The 27,714-nt window shown below is 35.8% G+C and overlaps 1 protein-coding gene across 20 annotated transcripts in view; it reads left to right on the top strand.

Annotated features, from left to right (window-relative positions):
- BAZ2B (bromodomain adjacent to zinc finger domain 2B) overlaps positions 1–27,714 on the top strand; it is a 322,262-nt gene that overhangs the window by 74,141 nt on the left and 220,407 nt on the right. For all 20 annotated transcript variants that reach the window (XM_032594414.1, XM_032594416.1, XM_030328089.2 and 17 more), the window contains one exon: positions 12,793–12,835. The gene's annotated coding sequence lies outside the window, so the exon portion shown is untranslated. The remainder of the gene's footprint in view (positions 1–12,792; positions 12,836–27,714) is intronic.

The raw sequence follows: 27,714 nt of genomic DNA, 5'->3' as shown, positions 1-27,714 counted from the left end.
GGCAATAAGCACGTGACAAAGTGCTCAACATCATTAGCCACCAGGAAATGCAAATTAAAGCTCTAATGAGATAATACTTCATATCTACTAAGATGACTATAAAAAATAATGGAAAATAACAAGGGTTGGCAAAGATGTGAAAAATGAAAATCTCATGTACTGCTTGTGGAAATGTAAAATGCTACAGCTGTTTTGGTAAACAGTTTGGCAGTTAATAAGTTAAATATAGTCACCATATCACCCCAAATTTCTGTTCCTAGGTATTTATCTAAGAAAACTGACACTTTTTGTACACACAAAAATTTGTATATGAATGTTCATAGCATTATTTATAAGAGCTTAAAGGTAGATACAACCTAAATTCCTATTAACCAATGAATGGATAAACAAAATGCACATACAATTGACTATTATTAATACGTATAAGAGAATGAAGTACCAATACATGCTATAGTATGGATGAGACTTGGAAACAGTATGATAAGTGAAAGAAGCCACACAGTAGAGGTCAGATATTATATGATTCCATTTATGTGAAAATGTCCAGAATAGACAAATTCATAGAGACAGAAAGTAGATTAGCGGTTGCCAGGGCCTGAGAAGGAGAGTGGGGAGGAGAATGGGCAATGACTGCTTAATTGGTATGGTGTTTCTCTGTGGGATGATGAAAATGTTCTGGAATTCAATAGTAGTTGTACAACATTGTGAATCTATTAACACCACTGAGTTATATACTTTAAAATGGTGAATTTTATGTTATGTGAATTTTATCTCAAGTTTAAAAATTAATTGTGATTTCTAACAATATATTTTGGGGAGGAATATCTGTAATAGGTAGAATACTGCTCTGGATATTCCATATCTTATCCTTGAATTACAGTTGTGTGTGACATACTTGAACCCTGTTTAGCTGCTGAAAGACTCTTAAGTACTATGCCACTGGCCAATCTGGGAGGAATGTTAAAGAAATCCTTGTTCAAAAATGATTAGTTATTGCTGGAATATTTTTGACAACTCAATAGAATGACTTTTCTTAGGTCTCAGTAACAAAAAGAGCTTTCTTCAAGAAAATGATTTAATTTTATGAGTACTGTGAATAATATAAATCAATAAAAGCTGCCTATGACAGTCATTTCTTCTTTGCATTTGGCTATCAGGAAACTGAAACCCCTATCTTTGGTTGCCCCTTCCCCCTACCATAACTAAGAGTACAGGGCTTTGTGGCATGCATTTTTGAAACTAACTTTATTTTTGGCCTAATGTTATTTTTCTCTCACTCAATTTCTTATTTTTATTTTGTTTATTATGTACGTAAGTGTATTATCTCAGATCTTATGTTTTAACAGGACAGAATATAAAAATAAGGAATAAAAAATCTTACAATTGGAGGGGAAAAAGCTTAAAATGCAAATGTGTTTGAATAACATATTAATTTACACTAATATGTCCTCGATGGTCTTTATAACTGTCGAATTCTTTTCATTTTAAGTTTTTATTTAAATTCCAGTTAACATGCAGTGTAACATTAGTTTCAGGTGTGCTAGATAGTGATTCAGCACTTCTGTACAACAGCCGGTGCTCATCACAGCCAGTGCACGCTTTCATCCCCATCACCTGTTACAACTATCTAATTCTTAACTTTTTTAAGGAGGCAAGGGAACATTGCAGAAAATAATTAATGAGCAGAGAGAGGGGAACTCTGGAAATGATGAAGATTTGTGTCAATGATTGATATGAGTATTACTTTCTGTTTTGCGTAGAGTGGTGAGTTACAGAAGAGGGTGCTGGAAGTCCAAAAGTGGAAATGGGTCAATACAGAGAAGGAAAAAGGGAAAGTACAATGGAGATGTTTTTAAAAATTGCTGGCTTTACTCTTTATCTAATGTTGATCCTATTTAAGCCCCACTGTGCATAATCAAATAAAAGCTGTGTATGGCATTATTTTTATACTGTGCAGCTGCATGTGTATAGCTTAGAAGGACATTGCTGTCACATCATAAAATGATCAACATTGCTTTGCATAATCTTTTTAGCATGACAGCCTCTATTATAAAATAATACTGTTTCTAAGGGATTTTTAATTTAATTATGTATATACTATATTCCCCTCTGATTTTCAATATAGTTTCCATATAATCCTTAGATTAGTTACATGTTGTATATTTATTATCTTTGCATTTCTAGCGGCAAAGGACAGATTTATGCATTTATTTGATGCTTAGTAATCATTGATTTTGCTTCTGTAATTTTCCCTATCATCATTCATTTTTTTTTCTCATCTTATCAGCATATATACATGCTGTACTGTTCCCTCATTTTAATACAAAAGCATTTCAAGATCCCACATCCCTCTTTAGCTATAGTACTATTTCTGTAGAGTCCTTTATAGCAAAACTCCTTCAAAGAGTTGTCCGTATATGCCACTTGCATGGCCTCGTCACACTTTCTTTGCTTTACTTGTTTTATTTATGCTTTTGTCTTCATCACTCGACTGACAGCAGTCTTGTCATGGGCACCAACGTATTTACCTCACTAAATCCCATGGTCATTTGTCAGCCCTCAGATTAAGTGTTGTCCAGCACCATTTGTCACAGTTCATTGTGTCGTCTCTCCTGAAACTTTTCACTTGCGTACTTAACTTTGCCAAAACCAAATTCTTGGTTTCTTAATACTGTCACTAACAACACCACCAAACCTATTCCTACCCTAGTGTCCTCCTCCTCAGTGTTTGGCAGCATTGTTCACCCAATTGATCTGACCAAAACCTTGGAGTCATCCTTGACTGTTATGATGCTTTTTTTCTTAGTCCATCAGCGACAAATATCCAACCACTTCTACCATTGACATGGCTACCATGACTGTCATCTCATTTCCACCTGAATTGCTACAGTTGTTCTCTAAATTGATCTCTATGTTTTGATTAATCTCTTCCTCTCCTATCTCCAAGATTATTCTGTATAGAGTAATTAGGGTGTCTTTGCTTGTTTTAATCAGATCACTCCCTTAGTGAAAGCATCCCATGTGGCTTTCAGCACACCTGGAATAATATTCAAACTATTGCTGTTGCTTTTCAGGCCCTCTGTGATCTGCGCCTCTCTTACCACTGACTTATAACTTACTGTGCACCAGCACTGTGCCTTCTTGTCATTTTTTTTAAATTTTTTTTTTAACATTTATTCATTTTTGAAAGACAGAGAGAGACAGAGTGCGAACGGGGAAGGGGCAGAGAGAGAGGGAGACACAGAATTTGAAGCAGGCTCCAGGCTCCAAGCAGTCAGCAAGGAGCCCGACGCGGGGCTTGGACTCACAGACCGCAAGATCATGACCTGAGCCGAAGTCGGCCTCCCAACCGACTGAGCCACCTAGGCGCCCCTCATTTTTTTAAAACACCTAAGCCTTTCCGCTTTAGGACCCTTGCACTTGATATTGTCTTTACCTGAAGTGTTTCTTCTTACTGCATTCTGGTGTCTGGGCAGTAATCTTCTCTGAGAGGCCCTCCTTGCCACCACTCCATCTCTTTACCCTCCATTGTAGTACTTGTCATTATGAGAAAGGATAAAATTTGTCTTTTTTGTTGTTTTGTAGGCCTTTACTATTTCTGCATAAGTTCTGTGAAGACAGAGATTTTGTATTTTTCACTGCCATATTTCCAGCACAGAGAAAACACTCAATAGTTAATGAACAAGTGAATTGCTTGATTTGATTAATGTTTTAATGTGTGTATTAGTGAAAGAAAAATTTTAAGATTGGTTTATGATTTATATAAGATTTCCACTTGTTAATTTTTTATTATTGTGGCAAAATATACATAACATTAAATTTAATGTTTTAACTACTTTTAAATATACAGTTCAATGGCCTTAAGTACATTTACATTGTTGTGCAATCATCACCACCATACATCATTCATCTTCCAAAATTAAAACTGTGTACCCATTAAACAATAACTTCCCATTTGCCCCTCCCCTAGCCCCTGGCAAATCACCATTCTACTTTCTGTTTTATGAATTTGACTATTCAGTGTACCTCTCATATATTGTCTTGTTGTGATTGGCTGTCTTAGTCCTGTTTGGATTACTATAACAAAGTACTATAGACTGGGTGGCTTAAAAACAATAGAAATTTGTTTCTCACAATTTTGGAGGCTGGGAAGTCCCAAGATCAAGGTGTGGACAGCTTCAGTATGTGGTTAGGGCCTGCTTCCTGGTTCATAGATGGCTGTCTTTTTCTATAATTTCACATGGTGGAAGGAACAAGGAAGTTCTATGGGTTCTCTTCTATAAGGGCACTAATTCCATTCAGGAGGGTTCTGCTCTCATGACCCAATCACCACCCCCCCCTCCCAAAATCCCTACCTTCAAATGCCACCACATTGGGGGTTAGATTTCAGCCAATGAATTAGGGGACAGGGGATGGACACAACCCTTAAAATAAGTCAATAAGCATTGCCTTATTTCATTTAGCATAGTATCTTTAAGATTCATTCAGACTGTGGCTGTTAAATGTTTGTAAGTTGCATTTTTTCATTAAGTACATGCAGTTAGATATATCAGTGCCTTATCCATGTCTTTCATCTGTGTATGTCTAAAAATTTTATAAGCACAATTAACTAAACTTCACAACCTTGGTGTAAAGTAGATAATTATGCTATGGCAAACTAAAGTTGTGAGATTGCCCAAGGTATATAATAAATATATGCCAAAATTCTAAATGAAGATGAAGGTTATGTAATGTATTGTTGAAAGCAGCAGACCAGATTTCTTGTTAATGATCAAATCATTCAAGGTTTCTAAGAAAAAATAGCAGTAATAATTAAACTCCCTTAACATTCATGGCAAAGTTTTAACAGAAATAGGAAAATATATGCTATCTGAAACCTAGTTTTTGTTATTAGTGATAGCATGTTTAGTTATTGGATCTAATTTTTTTTAAGTTTATTTATTTTGAGAGAGAGAGTATGGGGCGGTGGGGCGGGGGGGGTGTGCGGGCAGAGAGTGAGGGATGGAGAGAGAATCCTAAGCAGGCTTCGCATAGTCAGTGCAGAACCTGATGTGGGGCCCAAACTCACGAACCATGAAACCAGAACCTGAGCTGAAATTAAGTCAGATGCTTAACTGACTCAGCCACCTGGGCACCCCAAACTTATTTTTTTTAACTTGTTACATTGCTAACTGCCTCACCAGTCTTCATAGTCTGAATTGGATATTTGAAGGTTTGGATGGGAATAGTTTCATTTCAGTCTTTTAGCTATGGAACATGAAACCCTTAAAAAAAAAAAAGCTGTGAACTTAGGTGCTTGTCTTAATTATTGGCTTGTTTAAGTGAGATGTTTCTGTTTTGCTTTTTTTAAAGGCAATCTTGTAAGTGGCAAATTTTCGATTGGCATTTGTTGAGAGGACTAAGATGCACTCTGATTTTGATAAAAAGTAAAATCTCCCCGGGGCGCCTGGGTGGCTCAGTCGGTTGGGCCTCTGACTTCGGCTCATGTCATGATCTCACAGTCTCTGAGTTTGAGCCCCGCGTTGGGCTCTGTGCTGACAGCTCGGGGCCTGGAGCCTGCTTCAGATTCTGTGTCTCCCTCTCTCTCTGCCCCTCCCCTGCTCATGCTCTGTCACTCTCTGTCTCAAAAAATAAATAAAAAACATTAAAAAAAAGTAAAATTTCCCCATAATTATATTCAGATAACATGTTTTAATTTAGTTAATAGTAATTCCTAAAAGCTTTGTCTCTTTGTGTTGCTACAATTTGAGTTGAATTCCCTAAAGAATTTAGAGATATAAAAGTACAGCCAAAACAGCATATAATTTTTCTCAAATGAAGCTCTTCTCTATGTTACTTCCCCCAAGTGATTAGTTCATTTTTGGATATTATGTATATATTAACCTCAAGAATGTTTCAATACCGACTAGCAGTCTACCACTTTCTTCCTCTGCTGGGTGACCATTTATGGCTCTAAAGCAGAAACCTATGAACCAGTGAGTAAAGATTTTGAGAAGTGCTAATTAGTGTTGAAAGAGTGGGGTGGTAAAGTTGGGGAAACCATGCAGCTTACATACACTTACATTTTTAAAAGATTTCACCAAGTCTAACAGCCAGTTGTGCTTCATTTGCCTGGTTTTTATTATCAACAGAATTACGAAGTTACCATCTGAGCTGTAGGGAAACTTCATGTAATCGGGCTTATGTTAGTTGTTTAAAAATTTTGTGAGTTGACTGAATTAAAACTTTTCTAGAGAAGTTTCAATCATACATAACAATAAGGACAAACATTTCAAATAAAGTAATTCGTTTTGAGGGGGTGATAGGGTTTTGTGTGTGTCTGTGTGTGTGTGTGTGTGTGTGTGTTTTGCAGTAAGGAAGGTGAAATTATTGATGCATTTTAGTAACTTATGGAAATGTAAATTTGTTTTATAAGAAATGTGAAATCATTGACCATACAAGAAGTGCTTTTTAAATGACCTTTGTTTTATTTGGTTTTATCTCAAGTAGTAGTACTGACAATGAGTTGTTTATTTATTTTTTTTTTAATTTTTTTTTTCAACGTTTATTTATTTTTGGGACAGAGAGAGACAGCGCATGAACAGGGGAGGGGCAGAGAGAGAGGGAGACACAGAATTGGAAACAGGCTCCAGGCTCTGAGCCATCAGCCCAGAGCCCGACGCGGGGCTCGAACTCCCGGACTGCGAGATCGTGACCTGGCTGAAGTCGGACGCTTAACCAACTGCGCCACCCAGGCGCCCCAATGAGTTGTTTATTTGAAGAGAGTAGTGACTTGGAGAGGGTGACGAAAAGTTAGAATCCTGGTAATTCATTTTTAAGGCTTTAAAAGATTACATATGCTTTTTTGTTTTTGCTTTTGGTTTTGTTTAGCATTTAAGGAAGCTCTCTTAAGGGAAATCTCACTTCGGCTCTACGTTGTATATGACAAAGTGAGAGGTTTTAAACTGAAAAACTGTAATTTGCTTTATTCCTAGCCTTCATCACTTTCTAACTTTCTGAGTTTCTCTGGTGTAGATAGGGGCCTTCTGGTTCTTTCTAACAGCAGGGATTGAAATAATCAACAGCAGGTATTGAATTAGAGGTCTACTCAACCTACCAGAAAGCCTGATGAGATCTCCAAAGCCAAACAGTGCCAGCATATAGAACCTAAGCATTAATAATCTTGCTTTTATTGATCAAAAAATTATAAACATTCGGGGCATCTGGGTGTCTCAGTCGGTTAAGCATCTGACTTTGGATCAGGTCATGATTAATGCGGTTCATGAGTTTGAGCCCTGCATCAGGCTCTGTGTTGACAGCTCAGAACCTGGAGACTGCTTGGATTTCTGTGTCTCCCTCTCTCTCTGCTCCTCCCCCACTCATGCTCTGTCTCTCTTCCAAACTAATTAAAAAAATTACAAGTCAAAATAAAAACTGATGACTTTGAATTGGTGAACCTGTAGGACTCTTTCTTTCAGTTCTGTAAGTTGTGTGAACACTTTATTTCAGGGATTCTGTCAGTTTTAAGGATAGGAAGTTCCATCATTTTTACTAATTCCAGTGTATTTTAGCATGGATTAATGTGCAGTTGCAGAATAATTATAGCTACTGCCTTCATATTCTCTGTGAACAGCAAGGAAAGAAGCACATCAGGTATTTTACTGCATGCCCTGCTTAGACGCAGTTGAAACCGAGGACAGGAGGCATTCAGTGAGTACGATGCACCAAAAATACTGCTTGGGATTGGAATCCATATTTATTCACACTGCCTGTTTTCCTTTCTTTTTCTACCTTGGATTTAGAAATCAGGAAAACAACTTTTAGCCCGGATACCAGTGTTTGTACAAATCAGGAAATTATTTCTATCACTTTATTTGCATGTAAAGTAAAAGTAAATATCTAAATTGATCAGTGCCTGTCCAACTTGAGAAAGCTGCTTAACGAAGTTTATATTAATGTTATATAATGTCTATTTTTTTTAACTTTATTTTTTAATTTATTGTGAGAGAGACAGAGACAGGGTGGGCAGAGAGAGGGGGAGAGAGAGAATTCCAAGTAGGCTCCAAACTGTCAGCACAGAGCCTGATGAGGGGCTTGAACTCATGAACCGTGAGATCATGACCTGAGCCGAAACAAAGAGTCAAATGCTTAGTCGACTGAGCCACCCAGGTACCCCTAATGTCTTCTATTTCTATACTCACTTTAGACTAGACAGCAGGCTTTTTTTCATATATATTATATTACATGCTCAGTAAAAACTTTTTTTTTAAGTATGTTTATTTATTTTTGAGAGAGAGAGAGAGAGAGTGAGTATTTGAGTTGGGGAAGGGCAAGAGAGAGGAAGAGAGAGTATCCCAAGCAGGCTCTACATTGTCAGCTCAGAGCCCGATGCAGGGCTCGAACTCACAAACTGAGATTGTGACCTGAGCCAAAATCAAGAGTTGGACACTTAACTAACTGAGCCACTCAGGTGCCCCTACATGCTTAGTTAAAACTTTTGTCTTGCTATTAAGGCTTGCTCATTGTTTTTCTTAAAATAATAAATGAAAACAGTTGATAGCAAAAGAGGTTTGTAAGGATCAAGACTATCAAAGTTGTTAATAAAATAAATTTCTTTTTTTCCCTATCATCTGTTGAGGTTTTAGTTATAATAGTACATGTTCTACCCAGCTGAACAAAGTAAAGTAAATTGAAACTTTTAAATAGCAGGCAATATCAGTGCAATCTGAAAATGTTTAGAATACAGTTCTCCAAAACCCAAGACTGTTTCCTTGTATAAGCCCTATGATACATTAAGGATGGTAAAATAAATCTTTCTTTTTTCCCCCCACCAAACATAAACTTGAAAGTTACTCAAAGATAAAATAGTTCCCCTCCAAATTTGGAGCAATTTTTCTGAAATGAACATACCCTATACAACACAGTTGAGGGTTTTTTTTTTCCATTTCTTTTTATTTTTTTTTAATTTTTTTATGTGTATTTATTTTTGAGAGAGAGGGAGAGACAGAGCGTGAGCAGGGGAGGGGCAGAGAGAGAGGGAGACACAGAATCTGAAGCAGACTCCAGGCTCTGAGCTGTCAGCACAGAGCCCAAACTTATGAACCATGAGATCATGACCTGAGCCGAAGTCAGAAGCTCATCCGACTGAGCCACCCAGGCTCCCCTTTTTCCATTTCTAAAAACTAGAGAAAAACATTTTCAAAATTTAGAAGAATCACTTACAGTTCAGTCTTGATATGGTGCTCTAATATTGTAGCCGCTATCTACCAGTGGTTATTTAAATCTAAATTAAAAATAATTGAAATTAATTAAAATTTAAAAGTCAGTTGCTTAGTCATAGTAACAATATTACAAATGCTCAATAGTCACATTTGGCTGTGGCTAGGTATTGGACAGCACAGATACTGAACATTCCCATCATTGCAGAAAGTTCCATTGCACAGCACTGGATAAAGTATTCCATTGGTGGTGATGACATTTTTACCAGTTTCCTCAGTAGTTTCCTCGTATTTACAAGTATTTTGTCCTTACCTTCTAAAAAAAAGGTATTATTATCAAAGCCTGTGGATTTTTTTTTTTTTTTTTTTTACTTATCAAATAATTTCCCTAATTAAAAAAATAATGGTCAGGATTTGAAATAGCTAGATGGTGGTAGAAACATGTTTAGATTTTTAAAAAAGTTTTTGGTAAACCTTAAAAATACATGCCAAAAGATGTGTAGTTGTGAATCTTTAGAAAGAGAATGATAGAAGCAGGCTTTCCATGTGTGCAGTCTAAGACTGCCAAAACTGAAACGGCCTACAAGTAGCATATGACTTGTGAGATTATTTTTCTTCTCTTGTTTTTTCTTTTTCTTTCCTTTCCTTTTCTTTTCTTTTTGTTTTCTTTTCTTTTTTTCTTTTCTTTTTTTTTTTGAGAGAGAGCCCATGTGTGCACACAGGGGAGGGTCAGAGGGAGAAGGGAAGATGTGGGGCTCAGTCTCACAACCCTGAGATCATCATCTGAGCTGAAATCGAGAGTCAGATGCTGAACCAAGTGAGCCACTCAGGCTCCCCATGTTGAATTATTTTTCTTACATAAATTTTAGAAATAATTTTTTAGGGGCACCTGGGGGGCTCAGTCGGTTAAGCGTCCGACTTCAGCTCAGGTCGTGATCTCGCAGTCTGTGAGTTCGAGCCCCGCGTTGGGTCCTGTGCTGGCAATTCGGAGCCTGGAGCCTGCTTTGGATTCTGTGTCTCCCTCTCTCTCTGCCCCTCCCCCACTCATGCTCTGTCTCTCTCACTCTCAAAAATGAATAAATGTTAAAAAAAAATATTTTTTATTGTATAACCACACCTTGAAAAGAGCATAGAACACAGCAAAAACATTAAATATTTAATGACTATTGTTTAAGTGAATTTTAGAGTTAAGCAGCATATATTTCTATCTTCAGTTTGAGTGAAGGGAGAAAAAGTAGGTATTGTATCCATTTATTCCTTTGACTCTTTTCAATACGCTGGGTGGGGATAGGAATCCTTACTTTGTGTATGTTGAGACTTCTGTGGTGCTGTCAGGTGAAGGTTAAGACTTGAGTGTGTTAAAATCAATTATATAAAGAAAGACTGTGTTTTGGGGCAGAAGAAGAGGAAAAATAAAGACAGTTATATGCTAATTACTTGAAAAATGTTTATATAATTGTATATCTTGACTTATCCCACAGTTTAACACTGGCAGGTGTTTTCTGGGGGTAAATTTGGTTGAGATTTCTCTGCATATTTACTGGAATGGTGACTTGTGGAGAAAAAGCACATAACCAATATATTAGTTGACTTATGTTTTCATAAAATTTAATATTACTTTTTATATATGAATATGCATTGAATATATTTCCTAGTTTCAAGATGATTTTAAAGAACTACCTTTCCTTGTAAAAGCCACTTAGGGTTTTTATGAGAAGCTTTAAGGTTTGTCTGATTTTATCTGGTGTTATTTTAATTTCATGTATTTTTTTTTTTTTTGCATTTGCAAGTACCCAGTAAAACGTATATATTTTTTAAGACACTTTTTTTTAATGTTTATTTATTTTTGAGAGAGAGAGAGATAGAGATAGAGTACAAGTTGGGGAGGGACAGAAAGAGAGGGGAGACACAGAATTCAAAGTAGGCTCTAGCTCTGAGCTGTTAGCTCAGAGCCTGATGTGGAGCTTGAACCCACAAACCATGAGATTATGACCTGAGCTGAGGTTGGATGCTCAACAGACTGAGCCATCCAGGCGCCCTCACTAGTTCTTTATAGATAGTCTTAATTACCTTGTATTTTTTCCCCCAAGAAATAAAAAATAAAATGGAACATTTATCTTTTATTCAATCACAAATATTGTTTGAATATAACTTTAAAAAAACTTTAATACCTTTTTGAATTACAGAGTTTTATAGAAAGTATAATTGCTTCTTTCATAAGACTTTTTGTGTTGACACATTATCATCACAAGACTGGCTTGTTTTTGGTTTTGTTTGTTTGTTTAAAGTGGGGCTTGGACTCAGGACCCTGAGATTAAGAGTCAGTTGCTCTACTGACTGAGCCAGCCAGGCTCCCCATAAGACTGCTTTTTATATTGATTTAAGTTGAGAGCATAATGCTAGGAAGTAGCTCCTTGAAGGCAGGTCTTTGGATACAGAGGGTAATGTGTTTGTTGGCAGAATGGAATGGATGAAAGGTGTGAGATAAAAAAGGAACCAAGGGAAACTCAGTTCTGTGTGCTTGGACAAATCATGTATACTGTCTACCATCTATTTTCCATGAGTGTATAATAAAAAATATCTCTTTCCCACTACTTTGAAGGAATTGTTATGAGGATATGATGAAATATTATATGAAGGCCCGTTATGAATATTAGAACACCATAACATTGTGTTATTTTTTAACATGAAACATTTTAAAAGCTTGCCTGGGGAACCTGGGTGTCTCTGTCAATTAAGCGTCCAACTTTGGCTCAGGTCATGATGTCACATTTTGTGAGTTCAAGCCCCGTGTCAGGCTCTTTGCTGACAGCTCAGAGCCTGGAGCCTGGTTTGGATGCTGTGTCTCCTTCTCTCTCTGCCCCTCCCCTGCTCTTTCTCTCTCTCTGTCTCTCTCAAAAATAAATAAACATTAAAAAAAACTAAAAGCTTACCTGAAACCATGCCTTACTAACTGAGAAATTTCTAAAAGCTTTGATTTTACAGAGATAAGAACTCTAAGCTATCTACAGTTCAGGAAATAGTTTCACTTGTAACTTCCTTGGGATTTATAGTGTATAGTTCTTTCCCAATGATATTTTCAGTCTTTACTAGTTTTGTCACTCTTCATAAGGATGAGCATAAAGCTCTTTCTCCTATTAATTGATAATAAATTGATCACATTCTAGCCATAAAATGAACTGCTAATCTGATCATAGAGAAAAAGTTATCTATAAACAGTACCACTCTTTTGCTTGTAGTATATTTAACACACTGTGATTCTCTTCTTAGTAAATATTTGAAAACAAATAAAACTAACCCAAATGTCCTATAGGGTATTACTAATATGTTACATTATGGTAACCCTGGGGTGTTGCTGATTATAAACAGAACATAATTTACCATGCTATAATAAATAATGACCTATAAAAAAAACACAAGTGCTTCATGCTTTATTTGTGCCATGCCAATTGTACTTTCCCTGACAACTTTAGATTAATTTAAATATGACTTATGGCATCAAGGAAGACAAAAATACTAAACTAACATTTTAGTTTCTGAAATTACGTACTCAAATATGATTCAGCTGAATGCTATTTCTGTTTTCCTATTGCAGATTTCTCAACAGTGATGTCACAAGATTGACCACATTGATCACAGTAAGACTAAAACAATAATTAAGCTTTTAAGGATGTTTTGTTTTCTCCAGAATAACACTTGAGTTGGAAATTATTTATAATTTTAAATTATTATTCTTTCATTCAACAGCCAATTGAATGTTTACATTTTCAATGAACCACATCTCATGCTTGTAGTTATTTAAGAACTTTTAAAATATTGCTTTAAATGATTTAAAAACATTTAAAATGAAAACTACTTTTAATTTATACCTGAAATGTGCTCGCTTCGGCAGCACATATACTAATTTATACCTGAAATTATGTGCCTAATTATATTAATGTATTTCAGTGTGAATCATAATCTGAACATCATCTTTTAACATTTTTTTTACTAAAAAATAGCAGAACATTTAAGGTGACTCCACATTAGGAAAAAAATTACAAAAATAAAGTTACTTGAGACTGTAATCACAAGACTGTGAAAACAGCCTTGAAAGGATTCTTAGGCTTGCTTAAATTTTTCATTGATATTTGAATGATTTATAGAGAGTCTTCCAAATATGGAGAGTTGTTGAAAACAGATCTCATAAGTAACTGACACTTTTCCTCTTTAATTTTAAACTGTTAATTTCTACTATATATAAGGAAATATGTTTCTTAATGAAAAAACTTTATCCAAGGCCATGATCCACATTATTGTAAAATTCTAAATAGTAAAATCTGAATTACAGTAATGAGATTTTATAGTATTTTTGAAAAATTCTTTTAAATGACAGAGAAATAAATTTAGAGTAAATCATTTATACAGTCTGCTTCTTTAATCCTGTTCTAATTGTTTACTAATTATAGAAGCAATAATTATCAGAAATGTAAATTCATGTGTAATCTTTGTATTTATGTTTTAGCACTTATTTTGAAAACTGGTTTATTTTTTAAGGTTAACATTTTTCAGAGGCCAGGGAGAATTTTATTGTATTTTTAAAGACTTTATCATCATCGAGTATACAGATGTTCAGATGTTTATGGAATGTTCATTTATTTTCCTAGGGGATCAAGTTAGCTATCTCTGATTTGTAGCTCTTTCCTTGTTTGTTTTTTCTTAATCAGAACTTTATTATCCTAACTGAATAGTTTACAACAAGATATTAACATATTTCTGTAGTAACCTTCTGTTTATATCTAGTACTTTACAATCAAGGAGATTAACATTAGAATCAGATGAAAAAGGTTTTCAATTTGAAAATGCTGACTTTTACTGTACATTTTTAGGGTAATATTAAGAGAGTATGTAATTGCAGCTGTTCTAAATTCAAGAATTTCAGGAAAAGAGGTACTATCCAATATTATCAAATATTAAATAAGTTAAAGACTAAGAAGTATTCATTTGAGATGTTCATAAGTGACTAATAAGAGGAACCTTTACTTTGTAATAATATCAGGACTTTGAGGCCTTCTCCAGCCCCTTGAGTCAAGAAAAGAGGGTAGATTTCAACACTGATTCAGGCTTAGGGGACTATGGACAGAGTAGTTCAAGTATTGACCATGGGGTAGAAATAAAGTGAGGCCGGGGAAGGGCTGATATGTTCAAAGAAAATGGAGAGGATAAGGGACTAGTCAGAAGTAGATAAGCTGATGAAATCAGATGATAAAGTAATAGCTAAAAGAATAGAATATTGTGGTTAGGGAGGGGTATATTACAGATTGTTTCAGAGTTGAAGCTGTAATGAGTTTTTATATATTATATAGTATACATCTTTTATACTTTTTTCCCCAGAGAATTTCTGTTTTTCCCATGTTGTAATTCACAGAAATGTCCAAATCTAATCTCCCATCTTCCTGGCCATCATCAATTCCCTTGAAGCCTATACATCTCAGTTTAATCTTACTAAAACACTGCTCTCTTTCACTTCTCTGCTTGAAGATGTTCAGTGACTTCCCTTTTCCTACAAGATCAACTCTAGATATTCTAACTTGGTATTTAAGCTCCCTCCTCAATTTGGCTCTAGCATATTTCCCAGCCAAATATCCTATTATTCAAGAAGAAGAATCCTACACTCTACCCTGTGTGGACTCTACTCCATGTTGAATATTCATTTTGGTTCCATACTTCCTTTTCCCCAGAATATTCCTTTTGTTTTTTTTTTATTTTATTTTTAAGTAATCGCTACACCCAACGTGAGGCTTAAACTCACAACCCTGAGATCAGGAGTTGCATGCTCTACCAACTGAGCCAGCCAGGTGCCCCTCCCTAGAATATTCTTTTCCTTTCAGGCTTTTAATTTTTTCTGATGATTTCAAACTTCTCTTCTAATGCCCTGTCCACATGTAATCATGTGTTCGAGGCCTTCCCTAATCATCCTAATTGAAAGTGATTCTCTCTCCTTAGTAGTTTGGTAATGCTTAATTTTTTATTCCTATGTTACTGATGATATATATTCTCTTGTATTTTACATATTTTAATACATTTATTCCAGCTGTGCTCACTAAATGAGTATTCAGCAAATGTTTGCCAGTAATCAAAAATGCCTAAGAAAAGAGCTAAGTTAAATCGTATCTTTAGTTTTCCTATATTAAAATAGAAATAAGTATATTAATGCATGGATATCCAAAATTGAACCACAGGAAGCAGGGTAGATGGGAAAGAATGTAGATTTTAGAACTAGAAGGAGTTCAAGTACTGATGCAACTGTATACTAGGTATGTGACCTTCAGCAAATCAGCCTCCTTGTGCCTCAGTGTCTTCACCTCTAAAATGTGTTACATTTAAAAGGATTACTAAGCAAAATGTAAATATAATGTTCATTAACTTTCCTCCCTCTTAACTTTATATATGTCTTCTTGACATTTAGATAAAGGTGCATAAAATCAGCTGTAAAGATCAGGGATATACCCCAAACATCCGAATTTATCTTACATATTGTGGTCCTTTTTTTTTTTTTTTTTTTAACTTTTTAAAGCTTATTTATTTATTTTGAGAGAGACAGAGAGAGTGCGAGCAGGGGAGGGGCAGAGAGAGAGGGAAAGAGAGAGAATCCCAAACAGGCTTGGCACTGCCATCGCAGAGCCTGATACAGGGCTCGAACCCACGAAACCATGAGATCATGACCTGAGCCGAAACCCAAGAGTCAGATGCTCAACTGACTAAGCCACCCAGGTGCCCCAATATAGTGGTCCTTTTTATCTGTAAGTAAAAAAAAGCTTTTTAAATATTTATTTTAAGAGAGAGAGACATATTTAATTGACATATAAATTCCTGGGAGGAGGTTGATTAGATGTTTTGATATGATGTGGTTTTATTTTGGGAAACAGAGTCAGACCTTACAGGATACCAACATCTTAAAAGGCCAGAATGGATTTGAGAATGGTTCAGATTGTGTTACATTCCCCTTATACACAGTTGAGAAAACCAAGGTTCACAGAATTTGAAGGGAGATAATATACGAAATGGTAAAGAACATGAACTGAGGTCAGAAAAACCTTTGTTTAAGTTTGCGCTCTGATACTTATATAGCTGTTGTGATCTTGAGACAATTACACACTCTTCAGATCTAGTTTTTTCCTCTCTAAAGCAGAGATAATATTTATATCTCTAGGACTGTTGTGAATATTAAGTGACATAATGCTTAGGAAACATAGCACAGAGGCTGATACGTATTAGATTCTTTTGACCCCTCATCATAGACATCACCTGTGAAGTTACTTTACCAGAGTCACCTAGTGTGACATCTTGGCCTAAACTTGCTTTTGCTTTCTTCCACCATACTTCTTTAGTGTTCTGTTTTGTGATCACCATTACTTGATTGAAAAATATCTGTAAGCAGCATTTATAGGAAGTAAGATTAAATAACTCATATATTTTTTTCTTCTTGTATCTTTCCAAATTCTCCCTCTTCTTTGGGAGTATTTATGCAATTTCACTTACATGCAGTTTTGTTCATATGTACTTTCACTAATACAGTGGCTTTACTTTTCACTTCACATTTTACTACATATTTTAATCTGTTACAAAGCAACTTTTAAAATAATTGAAATGGCCTTTTCTGTTTTTTATTAATATTCCTGTTTTTCCCTTGGTAATTTTATTATAAATATTCCTTAAATTTTATAGAGACAAATATCTACTAATAGAAATGTTTCATTTAAAAATTAAAATTTAGAAGGAGTTATTACATAATTTTTAGTGTACACACTGTTAGAAATATTGGTGGTAGATAGCAAATTTAAAATGTCAGATACCTATGACAGATAAGATAAAATGAAATACAGCAGTGATTGTTAGTTGTTCCCTAATGTTGATTCCCCTCCCCCTTTGCACTAATGTTTTCCCCAGAATATCAATACCTGGAATAAAAATATCTCCCAATTTCCCTTGCATCTTACTCATGTGACTAAGTCTTGGCTAGAGATAAGTAAACATCAGTAATGTGTGCAACTTGCAAAAAATAGTCTTAAAGGAAGAGGTACATTCCCTCTTTCTCCCCCCTGTCCTCCTTGCTGGCTAAAATGTGGACATGATAACTGGAAGTGAGTGGAAACTACAAACTAAGAATAGGCAAAGCAAGGACACCTGGTTGGCTCAGTCAGTTAAGCGTCCTACATTTGCTTTTGGCTCAAGTCATGATCTCACAGTTCATGGGATTGAGCCCTGCGTCGGGCTCCGCACTGACAGTATGGAACCTGCTTGGGATGCTCTCTCTCTCCCTCTTCCTGCCCCTCCCCAATCTCTCTCTCTCTCTCTCAAAATAAATAACAAAAAAAGAAACAAACAAAGAATGGGCAAAGCAATAAGATAGAAAGTTTCTAATATGTTCAGTTGTCATTGTGTCTACACTAGCCTGTCTCCATCTGGGCTTCCTTGACATGACAGAGATATGCTTTTTTTTGTAAGCCACTGGTTTTGGATTTTCTGTCAGACATGGCCAAAACTAATCCTGACACACCAAAATAATTTGACAAAGTTCATGCCGTTTTTAAATGTCTTTGATTTGTTTATATTTTATTTATTTTTATTGAATTCTGCTGCCTTGTTAAAAAAATTTTTAATGTTTATTTATTTTTGAGAGAGAGAGATAGAGAAACATAAAGTGTTAGTGGGGGAGGGGCAGAGAGAGGGAGACCCAGAATCTGAAGCATGCTCCAGGCTCCAGGCTGTCAGCACAGAGTGGGTCGTGGGGCTCGAACCCACGAACCGTGTGATCATGACCTGAGCCAAAGTCAGACGTTTAACCAACTGAGCCACCCAAGCACCCCATTTTTGATAGCTTGATAGAAAATAGAATTATTCACTGTGTCTAGGAGACTAAAGAAACCTTTACAGAGAAGAGGATGACATAGGGCTAGATGTTTGAAGTATGAATTAGAAGAAAACACTAATTCCAAAAGATATATGCACCTGTGTTTAATGGAGCATTGTTTACAATAGCCAAGATACAGAAGCAACCTAAGTGTCTATCAATAGATGAACGGTAGAGAAAATTGTGGCATATGTGTGTGCATGCACGTGTACACACACACACACATACACACACACACACACACACACACCACACTCCACTGGGCTACTATGCACCCATAAAAAGGATGAGATTGTGCCATTTGTGACAACATGGATAGACCTAGAGGGTATTATGCTAAGGCTGAGAAAGACAAGTACCATATGATTGCACTTATATGTAGAAAATACTCTGGAAACAAAACAAAACAAATGAAAAAACAAAAAGTAGATCAGACCTATAAATACAGAGAACAAACTGGTGGTTGCAGGTGGGGGGTTGGGGGGGGAACGAGCAAATGAGGGAAGCATAGTGGGAGACCTAGGCTTTCAATCATGGAATGACTAAATCACAGGAATAAGAGGCACAGTTTAAGAGTATAGCCAGTGATGTTATAGTAGTGTCGTATGGTGACAGGTGGTAGCTACACTTTGGTGCATAATGTATACACTTGTTGAATCGTTATGTTGTACACCTTAAACTAATGTAATATTTTGTGTCAACTATACTCAAAATAAAAAAGTTTTTTTTAAGGAAGAGAATCCAGAAAGAGGAAATATGCATATATATTTGGAAAGGGCATATGTTCAGGGACACGCAAATATTTGGGTCCAATACTGTTGAAATGTAAAATTTGAGGAAGTAAATGAGCCTAAAGTTTAGATCTTGTAGGAATTTACTTACCAAGATGTTTGGTAAATGCTAGGTATCTAACAAAGATTTCTTTTAATATTAATCATTTTAGTATTATACATGGTTTTTCCAGGAAATATTTTAAGATGTTTTAAGTAATCTCTACACCCAACATGGGGCTCAAACTCACAACCCCAAGATCAAGAGTTTTATGCTCTACTGACTGAGTCAGCCAGGTACCCCTCCATTAAATATTTTAAAGATAAATATATTTTATGTAAGTGTTGAAGAAGGAAGACCAAAACTAATATTTCTTTATTCACTGCTTTTTAAGATGGTAAGTGCTTTCTATTTGAGCCTTTAACAATTTTAGAAGACCTGTTATTACGTTTTACAGATAACTAAACTATGACTCAGAAAGGGCAAGAGTCTTTCCCAGTGTGATTTATTAGTTAAGTCATTGTTTGCAAAGTACAGAAATCAACCATTTCTAGAGCAAGTCTGGTATGTATTAAGTGACTTTTATTTTTCTACTTTTTTAATACCAAAAGTAGATGTATGTTTGGATAAAAGACTCCTCCCCCGAGATGCATCTCCTGCAAACTTGTACCATTATACCATTAATGGAGCTAAAAGCATGCATGATGTTCCCCATGTGAGTGACTGCAGGTATAAATGACACCATGCTGCAGAGACCCAACTCAGCTTCTTTGAACAAGAGGAAGTGTGCAATGTTACACACTCACTTGGTTTAAAGATCAGTTCTCACCTGAAAATTCTAAATGAGCTACTGCTTAATTTGCCTAAAAAAAGAAAAAGGCAGTAATTTAACATAGTCTAGAAGTAATCATGGAAGCACGAGAGAATATAAAAGAGTTTTCTACTTTGGTTTGGTGGTTTTTTGCTATAATCAGTACTGAGTATAGAACCTAGACTAGGTGAATGTTTTCTGAATGGAAGTGACTTGAAATTTAATCTTGTTAGTACATCATTCTCTTCGCTCACACTTTCTAGAACACCAGTGAAAGACTTCCAAATGTTAGTCAAGGAGCAGATAAAATACAAATATAATCTTCAAAAATTTTTTAGATTTGAGAGAGGACTGTTGTTATAGACTGGATTATGGAATTATCAAATTTGATTCTTATTACTTTTCTATACATATACAAATAAAAAACTGTAGAAGAGAAAAGATTTTGATAAAAATGGAAAATTCTTATTGTATATAGCCTCAATAAGGCACCTAGTTAGCATGTCAGGGATGTTAAGAAAACAGTTTAACTCATACAAATATTCCTGATGCTGTCCTTATATGAATGCATTTTTCAAACGCATTTTAAATACATCAATAGGTGTATTTCCATCATAACATAAAGTAGTACAAGTAGTACTGCATGCAAAGCATGCCATCTATTTTGTGAATAGCACATCTAATATTTATAATTTTATTCTCTGATTTGCTTTCCTCTCAGGAAAAACTACTCAACTTTTGTTCATACCACTCATGGCTTTTGTCTCTTTATTGTCCTGATTACTGAATATTTCTGGGTGTCTTTTTTCTTCTTCACTCTAGTTGTTTCATAGTTTTAGTGTCAAACCTACAGAAAGGACATTTGAGAAAACTTACACATTTGGCACTGATCTCAAATGTCACGGTTCCCCTCAAATGTTACCTCCTCCTTAAAACCTCTGGATCCATTTGCAGTTGGAATTAATATCCCCATCATTTCTGCCTTTCTAGTATTTGTTAATTCTGTCACAGCATTGTTCTGCAGCACTACCTTGGACCTGAGTATGTAGATATATTTTCTGTGGAGAGAGAGAGAGTTTGCTACAATAATTTACAAATGTTAATATAAAAGAAATTAACACAAGCATTTTTTTTTAATCACCTGGGATGCTTACCTTATAACCAATTACTACCAGTAGTTTCAGGACTAGGACTGTCTTTAATTATGTCAGTCTAATGAGAAAAGAACAAAAATATATTTGACATGTGCAAGTGGTTTGTTTGTATCAAGTGAAGGCCAGATGACATCGGAGGGAACTAAATTAAAGCTTTGTAGCAGTTTGAGTAGAAAGAAATGGTGGGAATATTAAATCATTCAGGGAACACTAGATTATAAGATAGGCATGCCAAACTCAAATGTAACTAGAAAATAATGGGGAAGCAGCAGTCAGTACCATATTCCATCATGTTGAGTACAATGATTTTATTTTAGAAAAGACATCATATGATAACAGTTTTATAGTTCTTATGGGCACACTTTGTAAATTTGTTTTGGTACTATGTTGAATTAGATCTAGTAGCAAGAAGAGTTTATGCTTATTCATAGTTTTTGTTTTCTCTGTATTTCAGTAATATAAGATTTAGTTAATTTCAGTCTACCCGTGTGTTCAGAAAGCATTTTTTTCTCCCTTTGTAAGGGTCTATACATAACTTAAGCTTCAGAAACATTCTCATAAAGCTCTTACCTGCCTTATGAGTTGTATGTTTGGCTATTTCACCTGTTAGACTGTAAAGTCCTTACCATCTGGTAAAGGCATCGATTTTTATTCATTCTTGTAGTTCCCTTAGAGTCTGTTAGAATGCTTTGCTTCCAGTAGTGGCACAGCAAAAATGTATTCAGTAAACTGTCCTATGCTAGTGTGTCTCTTAGTGTGATCATTTCAGATTGAACTGGAATGGATAAATATATAGAAAACATACGGAGACCATGCACTTTGACAATTTGAAAGTCATACAAGTTAGTAAATTCTTCTTTTTAAATTAAATATCCCCTAGGATTTTGATCGCTTACCGTGTTGCATGAATTACTTTGATTTGACAAAGGATCTCTAGGGTAGTAGGGGGAGAATGAAAGATTACATGGCAGGTTAGAACTGAATGTGAAGATGTAACCAGCATGCTTCAGGGAATAAGATGATGCATCATTGCAAAAATGTAGTTTTATGTAGTTAGGGCAGCTTGAGAACATTGGTTTCCCAAGGAAGAGGAGACACAGGAGAATGGAATGGAAAGGGATATGGGAAAACCCTAAAGATGCCATCTTGCACTTTTGGGGTACTTCCTGAAGCCACAGTACCTAGGCAGTGTTCTCTTTAGCTTAGGTGGAATTAAAACTGGCATAAATTTTAAATCCTCTAGGGTAGTATAGTAAGTACATTTTCTACCTTTCTAATTCTCTTATAGATTTTTGCATCATGTTGCCACAACATAGAGTTTAGTCATCTTACTAACATCTTAAGCATCTTCCCATTTTCTACTTAAATTGAATTACTTATTCCTAAATTTTAGAGCCAAAGTTAGCTTTGTTCTGTCTATGGAAGTTTCCAACACACAATTGTTTTCTATTCAGAACATTCTTATGAGCAGAACATACAGTGATGATTTTTTCTGTGTGCCTTTTTCCATACATCATTTCCTTTGCTTGAAGTGTTGTTACCTCTCTTTATCCAATGCCAATTCATTCCAGGAGTGGTCTTCTAGTCTTTTATGACAACTCTGACCTTCACTGAGCTCCCTTTCCTCTCAACATTTTATCTTTATTTCCTGCCCACAGACTTCTCTTTTAAATTTTAGAACCCTGTTTCTAGTTCCTTGCTATCCCACAGGCACTAAATTTAACACTTCTAAACTTGAACACATTCTCTTCCAATTTCCCCAAAACCTTTTCCTTTTTATATACTCCCTGTATTGGTCAGTGACATCAACATCCACTCAGCCACCCAAGCCAGAAATATTAGTTATTCTTAACTACTTCTTCAAAAATTCCTTAAAAAATTTTTTTTTAATCTTTGTTTATTTTTGAGAGACAGAACATGAGCGGGGGGTGGGGGGCAGAGAGAGAGGGAGACACAGAATGTGAAGCAGGCTCCAGGTTCTGAGCTGTCAGCACAGAGCCTGACATGGGGCTCAAACTCATGAAACATGGGATCATGACCTGAGCCAAACTTGAACATTTAACCAACTGAGCCACCCAGACACCCCTTTCTTCAAAAATTCTTATCTTGTTTAATATCAAATCCTATTGATTGTCTACAGGCAGTATGATAATAAAAGCCAATGTTTATGGAATGTTTGCTGTGTTCCAGGTACTAATTTAAGAATTTAATATGTAATAACTCATTCAGTCTTCCTAACGACTTTATTTATTATTCCTATTTTATGTAAGAAAGACATCTATTAGCTAACAATAGTACATACCACCACCATGAAGCTGTCCATCCAATTTAAAACAATAGGAAAAAACATTGAATATGATTAAGAAATAGTAAGGGCCGCATGACATATTAAGTGACATCAGGGAGATAAAATTAGAATAAGTTCACACTGGCAAGCTCTAAAAGACAAAATACCTATTTTCTTCAACTAAAATATTAATGGCTTGGGGATGTGGTGGGAGCAGTTACAGATTAACAGAGTTTGAAAGACATATCAGCCAATTCTAATGTATAGATTATATTTGAGTCCAAATTCAAACAAATAATTTAAAAATATTACAAGACAAATGTGTATACTGATTCAATATTTAATATTAAGGAATTATTGTTAGATAGTAGTGTTGGGCTGTTTTTTAAGCAAAAAGCATAAGTCTATCCCTAAAGACATAAGCATCTTTGTCAGAGGCTTGAAAAAAAGTGCTTTAACCAATCACTTTTTTTTAACTTGGCCTCTGAAAAAGGGGGTAATAAAATATTTAGTTCAATACCATTTATTAGAAATAAAATATAATTTTGTGATTAAAAAATTATTTTAGAGAGAGAGAGAGAGAGTGCAAGTGGTGGAGAGGGGCAGAGGGAGAGAGAAAGAAAATCTTAAGCAGGTTCCACACTCAACACGGAACCTGACACAGAGCTCCATCTCATGACTGTGAGATCATGACCTGAGCTGAAATCAAGAGTCAGACACTTAACCAACTGAGTCACCCAGGTGCCCCAATAATTTTGTTATTTCACTAATGCACAGTTCTACAGAAATTTCACTATTTTATCATGCTTTCTCAATATTCAGTATTTGTTTTACAAAAATATAGGTGGTTGAAAAAAATAAAAATGAATATTTCTAGAACTTCTATAAAAATGATGATGATGATGATGATAGTCAACATCTGAGTGCTTAATTATGTACCATGTACCCTTTTATGAGTTTACTGTTTTAACTTCTTTTATCCTCCTAACTTCATGAGGTAGGTATTGTTATTATCCTCATTTAATAGTTGGGAAACTGAGCTGTAGAGAGGTTAAACAATTTGCCCAGAGTTACATTGTTTTTTGTTTTTTGTTTTTTTTTTTTTTTTTAATTTTTTTTTCAACGTTTATTTATTTTTGGGACAGAGAGAGACAGAGCATGAACGGGGGAGGGGCAGAGAGAGAGGGAGACACAGAATCGGAAACAGGCTCCAGGCTCTGAGCCATCAGCCCAGAGCCTGACGCGGGGCTCGAACTCACGGACCACGAGATCGTGACCTGGCTGAAGTCGGACGCTTAACCGACTGCGCCACCCAGGCGCCCCAGCCCAGAGTTACATTGTTATTAGGCAGTGAAGTTCAGAGTTAAAGCCAAGGCAGTTTGACATGGAGCCTGTGTCTTTACTGTGCTACATTGTTTCTCTTTTTGCCATGGTGCTCTTAATATTTATCTCCTTTATTTCATTTATTTGGGAATGTTTTAATTTCTCCTTCATTTTTAAAGTGTAGTTTTGCTAGATATAGAATCCTTGGTTGACAATTTTTTTTTAATTTTTAGTTTTTCTACCACTTCACATATATCATCTTACTGCCTCTGGCTTCTATACTTTCTGATGAGAAATTGGCTGTTAATTTTATTGAAGACTCCTTACAAATGACAAGGTGCTTCTGTCTTACTGCTTTCAAGATTCTATCTTGTCTTTGTCTTTCATCAGCTTGGCTGTGTGTCTCAGTGTGATTCTCTTTGTGTTTATCCTATTTGGAGTGCACTGAGCTTGTTAGATGTGTAGATTCATGTTTTCCCCCCCAAATTTGGGAAGTTTTCAAGCATATGTCTTCAAATATTTTTTCTGCCCTTTTTTCTCTTCTTCTTTTGAGACATCCATAATACATCTGTTCACTTCTCCATACTTTTTTTTTCTGTTCCTCAGACTAGATAATCTAAATTGACCTATCTTCAAGTCTGTTAGTTCCTTCTCATGTCTGCTCAGATTTGCTTTGAATCCCTCTAGTGACTTTAATTTCACTTCTTGTACTTTTTAGCTCCAGCATTTTTATTTAGTTCCTATTTATTTATTTATTTATTTATTTATTTATTTTAAAAATGTTATTTATTTTTGAGAGAGGGTGAATGGGAGAAGGCAGAAAGAGAAGGAAACGGAGAATCTCAAGCAGGCCCTGTTAGCACAGAGCCCCAAGTGGGGCTTGAACTCACAAACCGTGAGTTCATGACTTGAGCCGAAATCAAGAGTCCAGTGCTTAACCAACTGAGTCACCTGGGTTCCCCTACTTCCTCTTTATAATTTCTATGTCTTTATTGATATTTTGCTCATGTATTATTTTCCTGGTTTCTTCTTATTCTTTGTCCATGGTTTTCTTTAGCTCTTTGAGCATATTTAGGAGTATGTTGGGCTAGTTGACCTGCCCTGCAAGAAATGGTAAAAGGAATTCTTCAGGCTGAAATGAACAGACATAGACAGTAACTAAAAGCCATACAAAGCAGTATAAAACTCCAGTAAAGTTAACTACTGGGGTTCCTGGGTGGCTCAGTCGGTTAAGCATCAAACTTCAGCTCATGTCATCATCTTGTGGTTTGTGAGTTCAAGCCCTGCGTCGGGCTCTGTGCTGATAGCTCAGAGCCTGGAGTCTGCTTCAGATCCTGTGTCTCCCTCTCTATCTGCTCCTACCCCACTTGTGCTGTGTCTCTCAAAAATAAATAAATGTTAAAAAAATAAAAAGAAATAAAAGGTAACTACATAGGTAAATAGGTAGGGAACATAGTGCTTTGAAGGAAAAAAAAAAAAGGTCAGTGTAGCTAGAGTACAGAGAACAAGGATTATGGTTTGAGACTAACAACCAGAAGATAAAGGGCATTGTAGAATAAGATGAGGTGTTTTCCCCCTTTACCTTAAGAGCAAAAAGAAATAATTGAAGTGTAAATTAAAGCTGAATTGTCAACAACCCAATATTAATTGAGGCTTACAGAGGTTGAACAAGTCACCTAAGATCGTACAGTGATCAAGAGGTACAACAAGTAACATAATCTAGGATTGCCTTGATCCAATACTTTGACTACTGCATTTCTTATAAATACAAATGTAAGAAATATTTAAGAAATTTATAAGCTTGTGGGGCGCCTGGGTGGCTCAGTCGGTTGGGCGTCCGACTTTGGCCCAGGTCATGATCTCACGGTCCGTGGGTTTGAGCCCCGCGTTGGGCTCTCTGCTGACAGCTCAGAGCCTGGAGCCTGTTTCAGATTCTGTGTCTCCCTCTTTCTCTGACCCTCCCCTGTTCATGCTCTCTCTCTCTGTCTCAAAAATAAATAAATGTTTAAAAAAAATTTTTAAAAAGAAATGTATAAGCTTGAGATTTCTGTGACCTGAAATTGTTCTTGTTATTTCAATAGATGATAACAAAATGCTGACTATGTTTGGGGGATATGATTTTACTTGTTTCAAACGCAGTCATGGTTATATTATTTTTTTTTAGCTCTGCTTGTGACCTGTTGCTTTTCAGTAAATAGGTGAACCCATGATGCTCAACAGTGACCATTAGAACAAACATATATTTGATCTGTTGCTATGATTTCTTCTATTTTCATCTCCAGCCCACTAACAGAGAGTTAACAAAGGCTGATTGTGTGCCAGACAGATTCCAAGTTTCATTTTATCTTAGTCTTACTGATAATAAGTAACTGTTCCAAGTTGACATAATTAGTAATTGGTGTAACTGGGATTCAAATTCATACTTCTCTAAAGACGATGATGTTTCTACTATAATGTATTGCTTCAGAAAATATTCCCTATGAAAGAATTGTGAGCCATTTATTCAGTCAATCAATGTATCATGTGCTTCACATTCAGTCACTCATTTATTCATTTATTTAACAAACATTTATGGAATATTGACTTACATGCTTCCCCCATCTAGCTATTGTAGATACTATGTAGATACTATGTCAGACAAATTTCCTACTGTTTACTTTTATTAAGTTTACTTTTCGGTAAGAGAGCAGAAGTAAATTAATACATAAAATATTTTGGGGGCGCCTGGGTGGATCAGTGGGTTAAGCATTGGACTTTGGCTCAGGACATGATCTTGCAGTTTGGGAGTCTGAGACTCTCATTGGGCTCTCTGCTGTCAGCCCAGAGCCCACTCTGGATCCTTTGTCCCACCGCCCCCTCTGGGCCCCTCGCCCACTTGTGCTTACTCACACACATGCTCTCTCTCTCTCAAAAATGAATAAACATTAAAAAATATTTTTAATAATTGATAAGATCTCCTAAGGAGAGTGAAAGGTAAGAAAAATATGATAGCATATATGGGGGCAGGGTAGAATTGAGGGCAGTATACATATAAAAGTTGGAGAAGGCCTCTGTGAGGAGGCAACACTTGTATCGAGAAATGCATCACCAGAGGGAACCAGCTGTTCTGAGGAAATAGGAATCACAGTGCTGATGAGACTAGACCATTGCAAACTGTGGAGAAGGGGAAGGCATATGTCATCAAAACTAGTTAGAACTTCTTTCCAATGTGAAGAGAAGCCACTGGAAGTTTTTTTGGTTGGCAGTGGATTTTATTTTCCTTCATCTCATGTTTAATT

This window comes from Lynx canadensis, chromosome C1, assembly GCF_007474595.2.
Source record: "Lynx canadensis isolate LIC74 chromosome C1, mLynCan4.pri.v2, whole genome shotgun sequence".
NCBI lineage: Eukaryota > Metazoa > Chordata > Mammalia > Carnivora > Felidae > Lynx > Lynx canadensis.
The sequence above is the reverse complement of the archived record's forward strand: the minus strand, read 5'-3'. Positions and strand labels throughout refer to the sequence as shown.